Source organism: Adiantum capillus-veneris, chromosome 15 (genome assembly GCF_014529385.1).
Source record: "Adiantum capillus-veneris isolate H3 chromosome 15, ASM1452938v2, whole genome shotgun sequence".
NCBI classification, from domain to species: Eukaryota; Viridiplantae; Streptophyta; class Polypodiopsida; order Polypodiales; family Pteridaceae; genus Adiantum; species Adiantum capillus-veneris.
Window position 1 is genome coordinate 115965287 of NC_140945.1, and position 5885 is coordinate 115971171.

A 5885-nucleotide genomic window follows, 5' to 3' on the forward strand; every position below is an offset into this window, starting at 1 on the left:
TGAGGTGGGAATCCCTACCCAAGCATGACGTGCTAAGAGCTTAAAGTGGTTGTGGGAGCCTTGCCCAGAGCTTGAGGTGATTTTTATTCTTAAATGACTAAGGTTTTTGAAATATTAAATTCAAATATAAATTTTTAAGAGGCATAAATGTTTCCATGCTTGATTGACTAAGGCTTGAAGTATTCAATTCAAAACAAATGACTTAAGAAGCATAAAAGACAGATGCTTGTTTGATTGACTAAGTCCTTGAAGTATTCAATTCAACCAAATGACTTAATAACCATAAATGACGCATGTTCAAATGATCATCCACATGTGGCCCTCATGATATGCTTGAATGCTATTAGATAGGTTCAAAAGGGGTCCAATGAGAATTTAGATACATAACAATAAATAATTAAGTTCTTTCTCTCAAAGAGAAAAAAGAGGATACATGTCCAAATGAAATAATAAAATAATACAAGAGAGAGAGAGAGAGAGAGGGGTGTGGACCAAGCATGAGAGGGGGGTATACTCTCCCACACACACACATTCTCTCATTGTGTGGAGTGTAAAGTGCAAGAGCTCCATCTCCTTCTCCAAGCTTGTTGAGAAGTGGAGAGCCTACACCAACACTCTTGGCTATGGAATGCAAATCCAACCAAGAGCCATGCTTCAATGCTTAAGTTTTTCATCTTCTTCATCTTCATTACTATGCTATTATGCTATACTAAGCAAGAAGAGTGATGATAAGTGAGGAACTATTTCTTTCTCCTATGGAATGTTTCTTCTTCCTCTTCACTACCCTCATTCCCCGCTAGCTCTCTCCACCTTTGAAGGTGTTTGAGGCCTTGGGACTGAGGCTTGGGATAGTTAATGATTTTTGGAAAGTTTATGTTAAGCTCGTGATGCATGAAGCTTTCCAGCTTCATAGCATCACCAAGGTCACAAGGAACACAAAGATTGTATTGTAACAAAGTGTCTCTTGATGGGAGAACCTATAATACAAACGCCTTTTGGAGGGGGACCAGCTCCAAGTAAATCCGGTCCTCAACTATTGTCATGTTCTCTAATACTCTCTCTCTCTCTCTCTCTCTTACAAAAGTATTGTTCATGCCAAGTTAATTAAGTAATATGTTTATGTTGCTACCATCAATTAAGTTCACCCTTTATATTCTCAAAGTGATCTCACAAAAATGCTGACCTTAATTCTCTTAATTCCGCTATTCTTAAAGTTCATAGGTCATTCCCATTACACAAGGTCTATGCTATGATCTCTCTAATGAACCATCTGAAGAAGTCCTTCATGGATTCTACGCACGGGCTTTTTCACTTAGAATCAAAGATCTTCGGCCCTGTCTCATCACAAACCTGTAGGCTCTATTTATCGACTATTTAGCAATGGAGCTGAAGAATGCAATCAATATGAAATTCATGTCCATTGAAGACAAAGAGCTGCGTCTAAAGTACCAACAAGGTCTTGAGCATCAAGCGAAGAGAACGGCGATGCGAAAGCCCGACCACTACTTAGCACCCTAAGTAGTTGTATCATGGACGACATAGGCAAGGAGGAGGGGAATGTTAGCTGCTTAGCTAACAAGAGCAAAAGAAGAACATCAAGCAAGACTCCACACATTTTTTTCAAGTCTAATGATTGTAATCAAAGCCATTTTATTATTGAAGAATCTTGCAAGTTCAAAGACGTTGTAATATTATTGAGTACCAGTGAGTCTAAAAAGGCCAATGGCTTCCATGTTTGTAATTCTATGCAATCTCTTAACCTTATACTGAGCCCCAATTAGCTAGGAATCCATTTTTACACCTTGGCTAAAGTATAAAAGCCAATTTTTGTAACTTTAAGACCTAAGTTTTGGAATAAAGAGTAAGCGTTGCTGAAGCAGCTCAATGACTGTATGTTGTTTCTTCAATCTCTTGTCTCTCTTGCGTACGGTATTGCATTGCTGTTTGGAGCATACCAATGTGTTCGCAGGTGAAAGCTCTCTCTTTTAATGTAAGTTCCACGTGATAAGTGTGCTTTTAGTTGTGTCCATCTACGAGCTGTTTTGTGTTCCCTATGCACAATGCACGCACTAAAACTAGATTTTGATCGAATTTGGACACAGATTTAGTGTTCTAGCATATGCTTGTGTGGCTATAGATTACAAGCAATCACAGGTTCTACAAGTTTTTTTGCTGATCTTTACAAGCAGTTTTCTTATGGGATGCGTTTTGAGCATGGCTTCTCACTACTTACGCATATGGTTAGAGGCAATCACAAGTTCTACATGTTTTTTTGCAAATCTTTACATGCACTTTTCTTGTGGGATGCATTTGAGCGTATTTGCTCACTACTTGCGTATATAGTTATGTGCTTTACGCTCAATTGAGCTATTTGTCCCAGATCGAGCTCACTTGGTTAAGTGACGTTGTTTATACCTATAAATTGTAGATTGTGAAGTTGTTTTACGCATCGGTTTTGATGAGATTGTCATGGGTTTCATGATTGTGTAGTGGTCGAGTGATTCTTCCACTTTTTTTTGTCATTCTGGCATGATTTATGGTTGAGATTTTGATTGAGTTTTTTGCTCATTTTTCAAGGTAGACTCTAGCAGATTTCTCACCATGGATTTGGTTTCTTGATACCTATATAGCAGACATGTGTGATAGTTAAGAGTCTACAAACATGTTTCGTGAGAGACGGAGGTCTCGTTCATGTCGATACTTGTGATGTTGGCATTGTGGTCACACAGGTAACAGTAGGCATCGTTGTTTCATACATATGAGGTAGCAGCAAACGATATATGCAAGATGCAAAGACGGTTTTAATATGTATTTGAGCGGTGGATTCATATGCCAATGATGATGATGTCACGTTTACCTTTAACATTCCCCGTTGGTTGCTAGTAGATAAGGATGCAGTTTTCAACGTCACACCACATCGTGAGTGGTTTAGACTTTCTCTAGTGGGAGATTTGGTTGTGTGCACTAAGCCAATGGTTCGATATTTGTCATTGCAGGAGCAGGAGATCTTTGCTTGCCGTCACCTAATGGTGCATTTATACGCTACGGCATGTATGCTATGTTCCTTAGCCGAGACATAGTTTGATCTCAGTGAGACAGATAGTAGATTGTGGATGTCAAATACTACCTAGAGAGCAGTCTTTCTAGATGCATTGCAGATCGTTGGTGATTTTCAGGGGAGCCCACAGTGGCTTGGTATATCCTATGCATGTATCTAAGGTACGAGACGGCATGGTCTCAGTGAGATAGATAGCAGATTGTGGATGTCAAATATTGCCTGGAGAGAAGCTTTCTAGATGCATTGCAGATTATTGGTGATTTCCAAGGGAGCCCACAGTGGCTTGGTATATCCTATGCATGTATCTAAGGTACGAGACGACATGGTCTCCGATTTTTTGATGGCATGCGTTAAGTGAGAGATGAGATGTGTTTATTTGTAGGTGAGCTCCATTATGCTCATGAGACAGAGCATATAGATGTGTAGAACATGCCAGTACACTCTATAAAGATGAGGTAGAGCGGCAGTGCTCTAGTGAGACACAACATGTGTCATCGAAGTTTGTGCAGACAAAGGTAGATAGGGCCTGCTCCCTAGAGACACAGGTAGAGGTAACAGACATGGAATTCTTTGATATGCTCATCCTAGAGGCTGATAAGTTGATGCTATGACATATAGTTACACCTACGGATGAGAGGGATGTAGATATCCCAGTGTCGACGATGACACAACTATACATGATGAGTAGTCTTGATGATGCAGTACATGTAGATAGCACTAAGGAGGCAAGTACAGTCAAGTTTTCACACATTTCATTAGCATTTGGGCGTCTTATGTACAACCTACTAGTATCGAGGCCCGACCTAACAGTTGCAATGAAAGCACTTGTAGCAAGGATTGTCAGTCGTACGGTGAGTAACACTAGCATGATGTATTGTTGAGTTCTGCAAACCATATAGAGTTGTCTACGGGATTTACATATAGGCTTTAGCGTGGGTATGCACGCTCGCCTATCACTAGAGCTGATATGACTGCATGTAAATCCATTGTGTGGGCCAGTGGACGTAGGTTGAGAGAGTCTCTCACATGTTTCCTTGTACATACTAGTAGTTTAGCTAATAGCACTCACTTATTAGCACATTCATTTTTAGATCAAAGATTGTTGAGGTAAAGGCGTTGTGCCTTTGTCCGAGACCAAACGTCCAGTGTCTGGATGCCCACTAACCATACTTCCCTTATTCACTATATATACACATGAATAAGGAGCTCCGCATTGTAGATGCTTGCTCCACCCACACAGCACCCTGCACTCTCTTGTCCTCTTCTCTCTCCCGCATCGCACCATGCATACACACATCCACGTACACGCACTCTTTCAAGAATGTGGTGGGTTAAGGAATTATGGATGAACTTATAAAGACATTTGCAAAAAAAGCAATCTGGTTAATAGGAAATCTCTACTCAATATATCATCAACTTCACTTTGCTATAAAGAGCAAGGATTTTGCAACCATGAGACCACCTTAGGGTCTGGCAAGGATGTGTAGCTTAGCTCAGATGCAGCTAATTCACTTGCACATATGATGAATGAGAGGAATAAGGTTTTACATGATTTTATACCTAAATTCACAATGCCATTCGTTAATGATGTGCCACTCAAAGGATGTGAAGAAAAAGATAAATAGCTTATGCTATTCAAAGAGAAAATCGCCAAAAAATTTACATCAATATTTTGCCTCAATGTGATTTTTCCTTCTGAATGCGGTTGATTTGTTATAAAAGAATTGGCTAGTCTGGCACAAATTGAAGAGAATCTCTCATGAAGGTGGTTGAGCCATTAAAGGGAAAATAGAAAGATGTAAATAGCTTTACTAAAGAGCGAATGGTACAATTTGGAAGAGCCTTTGCTTCAATATTACTAGCGGCATCTATTGGCGTAGATTTGTCTCAATTTTCACACGATGCCACAAGGAATGTATTATCTACATTTGCAAATAACGATCAACCAGCAAAATCAAATGAAATATTCACACAATAGTACAAAGGATGTTTTTACTAATACCATAGGTCTTCCTAATCTCGGGAAAATTATAAAGTCTTTCACAACATCTTAAAGTGAATAAGTGAAGGGTGAGTTTAGGCAATGGAAAGACCCATGAAAATGAAAAGTCAAAAGAATTTTTTTTCATGTATAAAGAGATGGTAGAGTGCACATATGTGTTTTTCTTTTGCTTATTTTCCTTTTAGCCTTTTCTTCTTTTTTAGAGTGTCCTTGCACTATATAGAAGCCTTTTCTTCTTTTTAGAGTGTCCTTGCACTATATAGATAGTGAGTAGGTCTTACACATTTTGAAAAAGAAATGGAGAAGAGAATATAAGCAATTCTCTCTCTTACGACTCATATGCAAACACGCAATGGCATAGGGGTACGTTTCGGAGGGGAATGCCAAGTGTCGAGCGTTGAAGCAGGCAAAGAGCAAGAGAGGATGAGCAGGTGTGGCAGGCGACGGTTGGACGAACACCACACGCACAAAGCTTGAGGGCGACTACAAAGGCGTAGAGGTTGAGGAAAATATTCTTCTGTTGCATGGCTTGTTATGCGGAGCAATTGCACGCATTGTTTGAGTGGTTACGGGGGGTAGGTTGAAGGTCTTTTCTCAAACGATGAGAGATCGAAACCCATGTTCCCTTTGTAAGCCTTAGGTAGCAAATCCCTGGCTAAGGTGGTGGCTAAGGGGTAGGAAAGAGAATCTTAAAGAATCTCTAGATGAATTGAATAAATCCAAGGAATCACCCATATGCATGTACAAAAGGATCGCACAAGTAGAAATTGCATGAAACAACAAATTAAATTATGAAGAAATCTTTACCCATTCCAAACGCATATT